This window comes from Taudactylus pleione, unplaced genomic scaffold (assembly GCF_031769625.1).
Source record: "Taudactylus pleione unplaced genomic scaffold, aTauple2 ptg000722l, whole genome shotgun sequence".
Lineage (NCBI taxonomy): Eukaryota > Metazoa > Chordata > Amphibia > Anura > Myobatrachidae > Taudactylus > Taudactylus pleione.
The window spans coordinates 762,281-777,652 of NW_028285124.1; the positions used below are offsets into that span (position 1 = coordinate 762,281).

Genomic DNA, 15,372 nt, shown 5'->3' on the forward strand with positions numbered 1-15,372 from the left:
AGCCGGCTGACATAAATGGAGGACCAAACTTTCTCCGATAAAAATAAAATAGGGAAAGATCAAGAACCACTTCCTCCTAGTGCTGAAGCTGCTACCCCTAGTCATGACATAGACGATAACATGCCATCAACGTTGTCTGCCAAGGCCGATGCCCAATGTCATAATAGAGGGCACCTACAATCCCAAATGACAAAGTTCAGGAAAATGACCTTAAAAAAAACATTTAAATCATCTGAGGAGAAACGTAAACTTGCCAATATGCCATTTACGACACGGAGTGGCAAGGAACGGCTAAGGTCTTTCCCTATGTTCATGACTAGTGGTTCAGCTTCACATGACGATGGAAGCCCTCCTCCCGCTAAAAAAATCAAATGAGTTAAGCTGGCAAAAGCACAGTGAAGAACTGTGCGTTCTAAGAAGATATCACAAATCCCCAAGGAGAGTCAAAGTGTGGTGGCGGTTGCGATGCCTGACCTTCCCAGCACTGGACGGGAAGAGGTGGCTCTTTCCACCATTTGCTCTCTCCCTGCAAGCGCTGAAAGGAGCATCCACAGTCCACTTGCTGATATGCAAATTGAAGATGTCACTGTTGAAGTTCAACAGGATGAGGATACTGGTGTAGCTGGCGCTGAGGAGGCAGTTGGCGAGGAGGATTCTGATGGTGATGTGGTTTGTTTAAATCAGGCTCCGGGGGAGACAGTTGTTGTCCGTGGGATGAAAAAGCCCATGACGGTCATGCCTGGGCAGAAGACCAAACATTCCACCTCTTTGGTCTGGCAATATTTCTATCCAAATCCAGACAACAACTGTCTTGCCATATGTACCATATGTAATGGTGAAATAAGTAGGGGTAGGGATGTTAACCACCTAGGAATATCCTCCTTTATACGGCACCTGCAGCACATTCATAAAAAGTTACTGTCAAGTTCAGAAACTTTGGCTAAGACCGTAAGCAGTCCAGGGACACCTAAATCCCATTGTCCTGTTGTATCCAAGCGCCTGCAAACCACACCGTCAACTTTCTCCTCGTCAATTTCCTCCTTAATCAGGATCGGAAGTAGTCCTGCAGGCCATGTCACTGGCATGACTGACTCTCCTATCAGGGATTCCTCCGGAGGAGCCTGCATTGCTACGCCTACTGCTGCCATTGCTGCTGGGAGTCGTTCATCATCCCAGAGAGGAAGTAGGAACACCACTACTTTCACTAAACAATTGACCCTCCAACAGTCCTTAGCGAGGAGGATGAAGTACGACAGCAGTCATCCTGAAGCAAAACGTATAACTGAGGCCTTGACTGCTACGTTGGTGTTAGACGTGCATCCGGTATCCGCCATTAGTGCAATGGGATTTAGACAATTGATGGAGGTAGTGTGTCCCTGGTTCCAAATCCCATCTAGATTCCACTTCACTAGGCAGGCGATACCGAGACTGTACAGAAACGTCAGAAAAGTGTCCTCAGTGTCCTGAAAAATGCAGTTGTACCCAATGTCCACTTAACCACGGACATGTGGGCCAGTGGAACAGGGCATACTAAGGACTATATGACTGTGACAGCCCACTGGGTAGATGTATCACCTTACGCAGCAACAACAGCAGCGTCACCAGTAGCAGCATCTCATAAATGCCAGCTCATTCCAAGGCAGGCTACGCTGTGTATCATCGGTTTCAGTAAGAGGCACACCACCGACAACCTCTTAGAGAAACTGAGGGAAATCATCGCCCAGTGGCTTACCCCACTTAGACTCTCCTGGGGATTTGTGATATCTGACAACGCCACCAATATTGTGCGGGCATTACATCTGGACAAATTCTAGCATGTCCCATGTTTTGCTCACACAATAAACTTAGTGGTGCAGAATTTTCTGAAAAGCGACAGGGGCATGCAGGAGACGCTTTGGGTGGCCCGAAAAATTTCCGGCCACTTTCGCCATTCAGTGACTGCATGCCGAAGACTGGAGTGCTAGCAAACACTCTTGAACCTGCCCCGCCATCACCTGAAGCAAGAGGTTGTGACGCGGTGGAACTCAACCCTCTATATGCTTCAGAGGATGGAGGAGCAGCAAAAGGCCATTCAAGCCTATACATCCACCTATGACATAGGCAAAGGAGGGGGTATGCACCTGACTCAAGCGCAGTGGAGAATGATTTCCGTGTTGTGCAAGGTTCTCCAGCCCTTTGAAATTGCCACACTTGAAGTCAGTTCAGACAGTGTCAGCTTGAGTCCGGTCATTCCCCTGATCAGGCTTTTGCAGAAGCAGCTGGAGAAAGTGAAGGAGGAGCTAATATGGAACAATTCCGCTCAGCATGTGGGACTTGTGGATGAAGCCCTTCATTCGCTTTGCCAGGATTCCAGGGTGGTCAATCTGTTGAAATCAGACCACTACATTTTGGCCACCGTGCTCGATCCTAGGTTTAAATCCTATGTGGTGTCTCTCTTTCCGGCCGACACAAGCCTGCAGAGGTGCAAAGACCTGCTGGTGAAAACACTGTCAGCTGAAGCGGAACGTGACACGTCAACAGCTCCTTCTTCATTTTCTCCCGCAACTGGGACTGCCAGGAAAAACTTAGGGATCCTAAGCAACCCGCTGGGCAGGCAGGACCAAGTTTGGACATCTGGTCCGGACTGAAGGACCTGGCAACAATTTCTGACATGTCTACTGTTACTGCATATGATGCTGTCACCATTGACAGAATGGCGGAGGATTAAATCGGTGACAGCATCCAAGTAGGCATGTCAGACAGTCCGTACCTGTACTGCAGGAAAAAGAGGCAATTTGGAGGCCCCTGTACAAACTGACTCTATTTTACCTGAGTTGCCCCCCCTCCAGTGTGTACTCCGAAAGAGTGTTTAGTGCAGCCGGGAACCTTGTCAGTGAAAGGCATAGGAGGTTGCTTCCACAAAATGTGGAGAAGATGATGTTCATAAAAATGAATTATCAACTCTTCCAGAGAGACCAGCCTCCAGAACGTAAAGAGGGAACTGTGATGGTGGATTCCAGCTGGGACTTAATATTCAGTGAGGGTGAGGATGTACACAACACTGAAGAGGATGAGAAATCAGTGGATGAGGAGGATGAGGATGACATCTTGCCTCCGTAGAGCCTGTTTGTGCAGGGACAGATAAATTGCCAGCTTGTTTTGTGGGGGCCCAAACGAACCTATCATTTCAGCCACAGTTGTGTGGCAGACCCTGGCGCTGAAATGATTGGTTTGTTAAAGTGTGCATGTCCTGTTTATACAACATAAGGGTGGGTGGGAGGACAATTCCATCTTGCACCTCTTTTTTTACATTGCATTATGTACTGTTTAGGGCCTAGTTTTTCAAACTGCCATCCTGTCTGCCACTGCAGTGTGACTCCTAGATGGGCCACGTGTTTGTGCCGCCCACTCGTATCTCTTAGCATAGTCATCCAGGTACCTCGGGGCAACCTTTTGGACATAAAAACATTATTGTGAGGTGTGAGGTGTTCAGAATAGACTGGAAATGAGTGGAAATTAAGGTTATTGAGGTTAGTAATAGCATAGAAGGAGAAAAACCCACAAATACTTTGATTTTAGCTGTTTTTATGCTTTTTTATAAAAAAATACAGATCCAAAACACAAAACCCAGAACCCAAAACACGGAAGGGTGGTATTGGCAAAACCAATCCAGATCCAAAACACGAAGAAAGATCCAGATCCAAAACATGAAAAGTGGCAAGTGCACACCCCTAGTTTTAACACTCCAGACAAACTCACCTGAGATATTGCTGACAAACATACTCCCGGATAGTCACACTGGTGTGTTATGTAGCTGTGCCCCCCATCCACGTCTTCATCCTATGGAACCAAATGTGTTGTGTCACAGGGCACATGGCTCCATATAGTTATGTTGTGGAAAATGCAGCACATTGCAATAATCTCAGCCACCATTTCCAGCACATACATAAGTGCACCACCAGTATTAAAAATGTACACATAAATACTTACTGTACTGTATCCGCAGCATTTATATTACTGTATCATATAGTCTTGCCAGTGATTTATGTGACAAGCTTATGTTTTACACTCTGCTAGTTAAGTCTTCTCTGTGCAGATCTGCATTACTTTGCCTGTGCCTAGAGTAGCTAATCTTTACCATGTGACAGCTGAAAGGGTTGAATTCTTAATTTTATCTTACTGCAGAAGTCTGTGTATGAGATGCTGACACCAGCTGTGCGAGTCCCAGTACCCTACAATGATTATATCTTCTTACCTCTCGCATTGTTTATTCTCTTAGTTTATTTCTACCACAAGGACAGTGATCTATTCTGCAGAACCACAGCTGTATTATATAGACAATCATTCCAGTCTGTATTCATAAAAGTTGACAGTTCCAGAAATCTCATTGTCTGTGAATTTGGTTTAGCTATCTGAATAGTTACACACTACTTACGTGTAATGAGGGTCAGAAAACTTACCCAGCAGCCACGTATTTACTTACCAAGCAACTACGCATCTCCACCTTCCCTCTGTGCTATTTTCTGCCAGATCACTAATGAGTCATGTGACATGGGAAGTTGCTATCAGGGAAAGAATCTGGAGGGAGACACCACATACAGTCATCACATTCAGCGACTGGTAATGTTTCCTATTCTGGAAGATGTACTGTAAACTTCTGAGAGGAACAAGGGCTATATGGGTGCCATCCATGACCCCTATAACATGTGGAAAGCCAGCGATTGCCATAAACTATTGCTTTGCCACAACTAGGGACTCTTCATTCAAAGGCATGTTTATAAATTGTTTTAGCAGCAAACATGAATGCTGAGGCTACACACCTCAGGGTCCTGCTAAAAGACAGCTGGGAGATACCAGCCACTACACCAACCACTGTTTGAAAGGATCCTGAAGCACAAAAGTGTAACACTGACAGCAACTGTGTGAGTGGTGGAATTGCTGTTGGATTTTAAATTTGTGCTTCTAGATAACTCTCCACTACAAGTGAAATAAGAGCCTCAGCACAAACAAGACAAAGCAATGCAGGACCAGAACCAGGTGCCAGCACTGACCCTCCCCAGGACAGGACTGTGGTTGAGGAGAGCCCAAAGACCACAGCCAACCCACTAATCCACAGGTGTGTAATAAAATAATAGGTGCCTGACTACAGAGCCGTAACTAGACTTTTTGGTGCCCTGTGCCAGAGAGAGCAGTGGCGCCCCCCCCTGCATTTTTTAAATAGGGACATAAGATAATGCACCTGAAAACAGGCCTACACCACTTGGGGAAGGGCCAGGGAAGAGATAGGAGATGTCAGGAGATGCTGGAGATGAAAGAAGAGGAAACTACAAGTAAGAATGATAAAAAACAGGAAAATTGACAGACCCAAACAGTGCCCACTGCCCTACGGTGCCCTGTGCCATGGCACTGGTCACACAACCCTAGTTATGGCCCTGCCTCACTATTAACATCATCACAGTTACTGAAGTGCAGCAATGGGAAGTTCTTATTGTGCGACTCTTTCATTTCCTATGGCTGACAACATAAACTTATAATAGCGAATCTGGATATTTTGGTTAAGAAATATTTCAGAGATAATGTAACATTTTTGCAGTAAGTACTAGACAGTAATTTTGTAACAATATAATAAAAAATTAATAAAATAAATAAATATTAGCTACTTGCCACATGTCAATTAAGTATGTCAGCAGGAGAGCAGGCAGGTGACTCCCTACACCATGCTGCTCCAAGCCACGCCCCCAGATGGGACCGAATCTGACAGATCTGGATACATGCCCATTACACACAGTCTATCTCTCTTATGTATGAACGCCCTGTTTCTGTGCCGGTGACACCCAGTAATGCCCATTACACACCATCTTTCTCTCTTATGTATCAACACCCTGTTTCTATGCAGGTGACACCCAGTAACGCCCATTACACAAAGTCTATTCATCTTATCTATGAACGCCCTGTTTCTGTGCAGGTGACACCCAGTAATGCCCATTACACACCATCTCTCTCTCTTATGTATGAACGTCCTGTTTCTGTGCAGGTGACACCCGGTAATGCCCATTACACACCGTCTATCTCTCTTATGTATGAACGTCCTGTTTCTGTGCAGGTGACACCCAGTAATGCCCTTTACATACCATCTATCTCTCTTATGTATGAACGCCCTGTTTCTGTGCAGGTGACACCCAGTAATGCCCATTACACACCATCTCTCTCTCTTATGTATGAACACCCTGTTTCTGTGCAGGTGACACCCAGTAACACCCATTGCACACCGTCTATCTCTCTTATGTAAGAACACCCTGTTTCTGTGTAGGTGACACCCAGTAGTGCCCATTACACACCGTCTATCTCTATTATGTATGAACGCCCTGTTTCTGTGCAGGTAACACCCAGTAACGCCCATTACACACCATCTATCTCTCTTATGTATGAACGCCCTGTTTCTGTGCAGGTGACACCCAGTAACGCCCACTATACACCGTCTCTCTCTCTTATGCATGAACACCCTATTTCTGTGCAGGTGACACCCAGTATTGCCAATTACACACTGTTTATCTCTCTTATGTATGAACATCCTTTTGATGTGCAGGTTACACCCAGTAACGCCCATTACACACCGTCTATCTCTCTTATGTATGAATGCCCTGTTTCTGTGCAGGTGACACCCAGTAATGCCCATTACACACCGTTTATCTCTCTCATGTATGGACGCCCTGTTTCTGTGCAGGAGACACCCAGTAACCACCATTACACACCATCTATCTCTCTTATGTATGAACACCCTGTTTCTGTGCAGGTGACACCCAGTAACGCCCATTACACACCGTCTCTCTGTGTAATATATGAACACCCTGTTTCTGTGCAGGTGACACCCAGTAACGCCCATTATACACCGTCTATCTCTCTTATGTATGAACACCCTGTTTCTGTACAGGTGACACCCAGTAACGCCCACTAATCACTGTCTCTCTCTCTTATGTATGAAAGCCCTGTTTCTGTGCAGGTGACACCCAGTAATGCCCATTACACACTGTATATCTCTATTATGTATGAACGCCCTGTTTCTGTGCAGGTAACACCCAGTAATGCCCATTACACACCGTCTATCTCTCTTATGTATGAACATCCTGTTTCTGTGCAGGTGACACCCAGTAATGCCCATTACACACCGTCTATCACTCTTTTGTATGGATGCCCTGTTTCTGTGCAGGTGACACCCAGTAATGCCCATTACACACCGTCTATCTCTCTTATGTATGAACACCCTGTTTCTGTGCAGGTGACACCCAGTAATGCCCATTACACACCGTCTATCTCTCTTATGTATGAATGCCCTGTTTCTGTGCAGGTGACACCCAATAACACCCATTACACACCGTCTATCTCTCTTATGTGTGTACGCTCTATTTCTGTGCCGGTGACACCCAGTAATGCCCATTACACACCATCTATCTCTCTTATGTATGGACGCCCTGTTTCTGTGCAGGAGACACCCAGTAACGCCCATTACACACTGTATATCTCTATTATGTATGAACGTCCTGTTTCTGTGCAGGTGACACCCAGTAATGCCCATTACACACCGTCTATCTCTCTTATGTATGAATGCTCTGTTTCTGTGCAGGTGACACCCAATAATACCCATTACACACCGTCTATCTCTCTTATGTTTGTACGCTCTATTTCTGTGCAGGTGACACCCAGTAATGCCCATTACACGCCATCTATCTCTCTTATGTATAAACACCCTGTTTCTGTAGAGGTGACACCCAGTAACGCCCATTATACACCGTCTATCTCTCTTATGTAAGAACACCCTGTTTCTGTGCAGGTGACACCCAGTAATGCCAATTACACACCGTCTATCTCTTATCTATGAACGCCTGGTTTCTGTGCAGGTGACACCCAGTAACACCCATTACACACCATCTATCTCTCTCATGTATGAACGCCCTGTTTCTGTGCAGGTGACACCAAGTAATGCCCATTACACACCGTCTCTCTTTCTTATGTATGAACACCCTGTTTCTGTGCAGTTGACACCCAGTAATGCCCATTACACACCGTCTATCTCTCTTATGTATAAATGCCCTGTTTCTGTGCAGGTGACACCGAGTAATGCCCATTACACACCGACTCTCTCTCTTATGTATGAACACCCTGTTTCTGTGCAGGTGACACCCAGTAACACCCATTACACACCGTCTATCTCTCTTATGTATATATGCCCTGAGTCTGTGGAGGTGACACCCTGTAATGCCCATTACACACCGTCTATCTCTCTTATGTATGAACGCCCTGTTTCTGTGCAGGTGACACCCAGTAATGCCCACTCAGCAGTCACAGAGAAAAGAATGAGATGTGAATGAGTTAGAATCACGTGTATGTACATTAAATGTGTATGCAGCCTGCAATACATGTACAATTTGCTAATTATCTCTGTATGTGACCCCATGTGGCCTCATAGAAACAAACAATACAGTAATAATACACTGGTAACAGTACACCAAGGGGTCAATTATCAAGCCTGAGAGAGAGATAAAGTACCAACCAAACAACTCCTAACTGCAACATTATTTATCTTAAATGCTATTTGTGCGTATATGAGAATAAGATATACTATGATTATTATGTCTCATATGGAAAATGAACAGGCTCCTAATCGGGGAGTAATATATGAAACCACTCACCAAATAATAGTGGATTTACAGCATAATTACATTGTGAATAGCATTTGGAGTTATAGAACATATTGGATTTTATATATCAACAAGGACTGTAAATAATAATTATCAGCCAGGAGTACATTCATGAATTTTATTATAATATAAAAACCAATAAATATTTAGCTGTTTTATTTCTTATGATTCAATAAAAGTCATGTTTTATAATTTCTTAGGGTCACTATTGGATACAATATGGAATGTGTTTAGTCTGTGAGGGCCCCTGTACAGGAATACTTTGTCTTTTTGCTTTAATTTTCATCATCTTTATTTCTGGGTGCTCCTCCCCTATAGCAACTATCTATTGTAGTGGAATACTAAAATTGGGGAAAGACAATATTTAAATAAGGGTCTGTGTGGATACCACTTTTCTGAAAAAAACTATTTACTTTATCTCTCCCCAAGCTTTGATAAATCTCCCCCATGTATCATGATGATCTTTTGCTGGTTTATAATAGAACTTCTGGGAAATCTCATCATCAAAGGACAATTACAAAGAGCACCACCCAGTGCATGGGAGGGGTATCTGCAGATATTTATACTCGGTACACCTATATGCACCAGATGGGGCTCTGTTCATCTTCTTTGTAACACCCCAAACTTGTCACCTCGGGAAACAGAAAAAAATGTGTTAGTGTAGTATATGAATAAAAAAGTGTGGAAATATACTGTGAATAGATTATGTATTTTGGAAAATCAATACACTAAAGTTTTAAAGTACAGGCTAACTTCCCAGAATCACACCTGTGTTTGTATCTCATGGGCTATTACATAAAGCATAATGTAGCAACAGATTTTATTATTCCACAATATAAAGTTCACTTGCAGAATTAGTGATGTATCTCACTGGTGGTATAATGGTATTTACTTAGAGCCATTCTTTCCTATTAGATAAAACATAGATTATACTAAGACAAACAAGTTGGACAGCCCTTATATATCATATCTCCAGAAATGAGGACTCTGCAAATACCCAGTGACCCAACCCCCTGAGCCCAAAAGACCCATTATTCCCTAAAACAATGAGTTACCTGGTAAATGGGAAGAGAGTGAGTATGATGTCCTCTTAGAGCCATGACAGAAAAATACAGATGAGTGTTTTCAGCCAATTTCCACCTCTGCCCCAACATGAAGGAATATGTCGTCCTCCATAAGTATTACTGGAGTTGGTGCATGTTCCTGCCGGGGGTCTGGTGCCTCCTTACACTGTAACCCAGCACTACCAGTAGACAAATGGGATGACATGGGGCTGATAACAGAAAGGATTGACTTACTGCTGTGTGATGTGTCTGTTGCTATGTTATACACGTCTTTGCTGGAACTGGACATCTCTTGAACACATGAGAGCTCTGATTCCATAGGAGAAGTGTCTTTAGCATCATCTATATTATTGTAGCTTCTTTCTGATTTCCAGCTCTCCTCCATGAACATCAAGACTTCAGTGGCTTTGCTTCTCTGATTACAGTCTATGTCTAAAAGATGACTAAACATCCTCCATATTCCAGCAGGCATCTTGTTCCATGGTGAGGGAGGGTCATCGGATGGAGTGTGGGTTTGCCATTCAGTAAATCTACTGTACTCTCTGTCTCTGGGTAGTGCCACCTGCCAGGGAAACTCTCCCGTGAGCAAGCAGTAAGGGACTACACCAAAAGCCCACACATCAAGGGTGGAGTCTACAAGCAAACTATCCTTGTCAGCAAGTTGGCACATCTCCGGGGCCATGTAGGAGACACTACCAGACCTGGTATGAATGACTCTTCCCTTGACACGTGCAAGACCAAAATCAGTTATCTTAACACAATGGCATTCCTGATCAAACACCAAAATATTCTCTGGTTTGATGTCCAGATGCACCAGTCCTTTGCTTTCTATAAATTCTAGTGCACTGGAGATCTGTACTGCACATCTCTTCACCGCATCTTCTGGAAGCCCAGTCTGAAAGTAGTAAATACACTGTTTAGCATCATATAAATGTATATTAATTCATGATTGTTTCTAAAGCACCAAGTTAATGTAAAATCAGTACAAGGTCCTCTACTTACATGGGGCAGAATGAGAGAGAACAGATCACCCACTGGTGCCAGTTCCTGGGCAAACACAAAGTGGTCACGAGTCTTGAATGCAATCCCATTGATGCCAATGATATTGGGATGAGACGAGAGGAGAAAGGACATACTAAACTCCATGAGGAATCTTCTCTCAGTTGTCTTTTTTTGTCCATGACCTTTAGTGCCATCCTGATATCTGTGATGATAAAGAATCATAATTAACTTTGTATACAAATTAGGCCAAGTAGATGTCAGGGCACAAAGATTTGTCTGATTGGAAGAAGGCACAGCTAAAGCAAGATAAATGAGTGTGGCATAGAGTGGAGATTGGGATAGTAGTGAGGGGCATACATGGGAGTTGGTAAGTATGATGGGGCATTTGTGTGGGTAGTACACATGTGGGTAGGTTAGGTGAGAGTGAGAGGAGTATATGTAAGTGGACATTAGTGTGAGTAGTATAGATGGGAGTGTGTAGGTTTGAGATGGCATTAGTGTGAGGAGGCATTAGTATGAGTACTATAGCTGAAATTAGGGTAAATGTGAAGGACCAAGAATGTGGATAGTATAGGTTGGGGTAGGGTATGTGTGAGGGGGCAATAGTGTGAGTAGTATAGGTGGGTGTAAGGTAGGTGTGAGGGGGCAATAGTGTGAGTAGTATAGGTGGGAGTAGGGTTTCAGAGAATGTTTAAAGGTTTGATGGCTGTAGAAGACTCTAATTGTGCATAGCTTATAATGTTGTATAATAATTGATAGACCATCCTGGGAAATGATCACATAGGGGAAGATACTGAATTACTGACCACACTGACCTGTTTTTCTGTCCTTTACCATGAAAACTGAGGCATAACCTCCTCCTCCCAGCTCCTTCATGACTTGATAGATGTCCTGTAGTTTGATCTCTTGGAGGCCCTTGGAAGCAAAGGAGACCATTTCCTCCAGGACAAGCTTCACGTCACGTGTACTGGTGGCCATTGTATCCTGGGTAAAGTTAGAGACACTGATCTATTATCATTAGTCATTTAGTTATGGCCCCAATCTATTGGCCCAGATACCTGGTGACAAGGTGTAAAATGATCTCATGCTCCTCACACACTTATACTTCTAGTGTCTCAGTTGCTGTATAGCTCAGTATTACCCATAGATTGTCTAATTCTAAGTATTTATTGGCAGATACATAGTATTTATCATTTTACAATATACAGCTATGATATCACCAATACAATGAGTAGTATCACTAGTAAATTAGTATATAGTATACAGATTACAGATCTGAGTGATATAATCAACATTTGAACAGACAACTCACAGAAATGTAATCAGTTCTACACTGTCTATAGGATCTCACCTCGGGGGGGGGGGGGGTGTGCACTTCAGTCCTGAGTGTGGTTGGTGGGATCTCAGCTCACATTGGGATCTGCTGGAAGGTTCTCACAAAATGATGCTGGTAATGTCCAATCTATTCTGCAATAAGAGTCAGTTTGAGTCTCTGGGAGCATAGAGGAGACATCTAGTTAACTTGAGGGAGGTGGGGTGGGGCAGGTAGGTGCTAAAGCCTCCTGATTGGCTGGATGTTAATTTGCATATGTTGTGTAAATAACTCTGGATTGTTCTTTAGGATTTGCATTTGCACAGATAGCTATTAGAATGTGTGAGAGACTCCCAGCTGTGCTACAGCCCAGGTGCATCACAAAGGGTGATAGTAACCCAAACACTGTATCTCCCCAACTCACTGTCACTCAGGTGTGTTCTAGGGACATTATTATTATATCTGCTATAAAGCATAAAACAGTAACATTGTCATTCAGAATTTTTTTTTTTATTTATGACAATTAGAAATTTTTTTTTTTATTTATTGACAATTAGAAACATTTGAACAATCATGAACCAGCTCAAAATGCAGTTTAAAATCAAACAGTACACACAAGTAAATGTATGGTTATACTTAAGAAAATTGACCAACTAAGCAAACAAATCTAACTCATACAAATAAAGAATAACATACATGGTTTACAGTATGAGGGATAATGTAAAAAGCATTGACAGACAGGTACAATTTTAACATATACAGTAAGAAAAAGGAATTTAAATGAAAAAGTAAAAGAAATAAAGAAAAAAGATAAAATACAAAACAATTTGATGCTCTCCAAAACACGTTGTTTGCTCCCCGACAGACCCCTGAACAACCTTTTAACAAATCAAATGTCCTTAAACATACTGAATTTTAAAAAAAAATGCAAATTTAAAAAAATTTGTCCTTAGAGCTACAATGTGGTTGTCTCAAATAACTCATAATGTTAATGTGAGTAGAGGTAACCAGTGTCTCAATGTAAATACACCACTTTTTATTAAAAGAAAATTGATTCCTGTCTCTATATTAGGCCGGGGAGCTCTGCAGTTAAAATACGAAATCTGGAGTAGGATAGATTTTAGTGTACCAAGGAAAGGAGGAGCAGCCTCTGTCCAGGATTGATCTTTTTGGCAATTGACAATATAAGCATAAGCAAAGGAACAAGCATTTTACCCATAGGACCCAAGACTTAATTTTCACAATTGGAACAAAGCATTGCTAGGGGATCATGAGTGGAGGTGGGTGATGAAAACGGGAATGAAAGTTTTTTGTCACAGAATTTACCAACTTTTCTACATTCCCAAAATGTATGAAAAATATAGCCTGTGGACAATGACATATTTTGTAAAACCCCGTCTCATACCCCACCATGTGCCTCCTCTGCCCCTGAGACAAGATAGCCCTAATGTATAATTTTGAAGTGCAATTCCTGGAGCTTTGTCAAATGCAGAATTTTCATTATTTTTTCAAAATGTGACGTTAGTTGCTGATGAGATAATGTAATACCCAAATTAAGTTGACATTTAGAAGCTGGTTTTATCGGCGGTTTGTTGGCTGAATGATGTATCAAATCTAATGATAAATATCAAGTTTTATAGAGCTGAATGTTAAGAAACTGAAGTAGGGCCATTAATTTATCTGTAACAGAGGGGGAGCTGCAGCAGCTGGAAGAGACTGAATGTACTGCCTGGCTTGTAAGTACATGTTAGATTGGGTGTGTGGAAGATTATATTTTTTCCGCAGTGCCGAAATAGACATCAAGACCTCCCTGGGTCAAAGACAATTAGAAAAACCTGAATGCCTTTATGTCGCCATTCCAAAAATAAATAGTTTTGAAGGCCAGGGACAAATAATGGGTTGCTCCAGAAAGTGGTCAAAGGAGTAGATAAATAATTTCAGCTGAAACATTTATTGATCACCAGCCAAGAGTGGCAAATGTCCATAATCAGCATATTAGATAAAACCCCTGAAGCATTATTGTATTTTGGTAGATGTAGAAAAGCCAACGGGGACTATGGGTGGAAGAGTTAGCTAAATCAGTTTGTTTGTATAAATCTCCCTGTCCAACAACCAATCCAATATATATCTATATAGAACTATTATGGTAAATGTCTGGAGACCTAGAACCCCCAGTATTGAAAATATCTTCGGAGTAAAGACCTAAAATTGTTTTTCTTCCCTCCAGAAACTCAGGTGCCATCAGTTTTCTTGAGAAGCCCTATACTCAATGGTCCCCTATCACCTCTCAGGAGAGCAAATAGCAATCTACCAGATTTATTGTCTAATCTATAAAATGTATGAATGTGAGCTAAATGATTTGAATCAGTCTGTACATATAGCTCAGAAAGCAGATGCTGAAAAAAGGGTTTCTATATATATATGGAACATACAAGTTGCAAACTGGGGCATCTACTATAGGAGAGAGTCTATCAGGGTCTATAACTTTGGAATGTGGCAGAATTAGGTAATAGGGAAACATCAAAGAGTACTTTTTGTGAGAAATTTCTTCCACTTTATCCACAAATTAATGTCACCTACACTCCAAGAAGAAAGTTAAAGACTAACCATGGACTACTATAAGTACAACATATGCAACAGGGATCCGATGACCCTAGACTTAAATATAGCGTAGAGATCAGCTGGAGGCCCGACCCAAGGCCGACAGAATTACTTAACTAAAACACTATCAGGAGAGTAAAATATCAACCAGCATCTACAGTAGTATAAGAGGAAAAGAACTAAACATACACAAAGAAAAGGAAAACAGGGAGACTTTGATCTCGCAGTAACTAAACACAGACTAGAGAATTTAAATAAATGGTAAAAACTCCCAGAACATTGGAACTTGTGGCTTTAAAGGGAACATTGCCTCCAAATACTCTTCAAAACAACTGAACTCCTAATGGCCACGACAGGAACAATAATAGATAATACAATAATAGGCATAATAACGGTGCTCATACATCAGTAAAGGCAACATTTACATAAGGAACTTCTATAGTTAGGACCAGCTTAGTGTGTTATTATATTGCTGGTCATTTACTGGTTTTATTTAGTAAAGTTGTCTTTTTAATGAGAAGTTTGAGAGAAGATAAAACAAATTGTATCAGCACCATTGTGCTCGGCTTCTGGTTTGTCAATTGGAGATCAGTTATATTTCACCTTGAAATTAAAATATTTATTTAGTTTAACTATATGTTAGGGACAAATTACTCTGGGTTGCTACTTCATCAACTCCTTTATAAACCATGTATATGAACTGAATTATTGTTTTTTC

General features: G+C 42.2%; 1 pseudogene; it reads right to left on the bottom strand.

Moving 5' to 3' along the window:
- Positions 1-9,800: 9,800 nt before the first annotated feature.
- On the bottom strand, positions 9,801-11,719 carry LOC148477360 (serine/threonine-protein kinase SBK1-like; annotated as a pseudogene).
- Between the last annotated feature and the right edge of the window lie 3,653 nt (positions 11,720-15,372).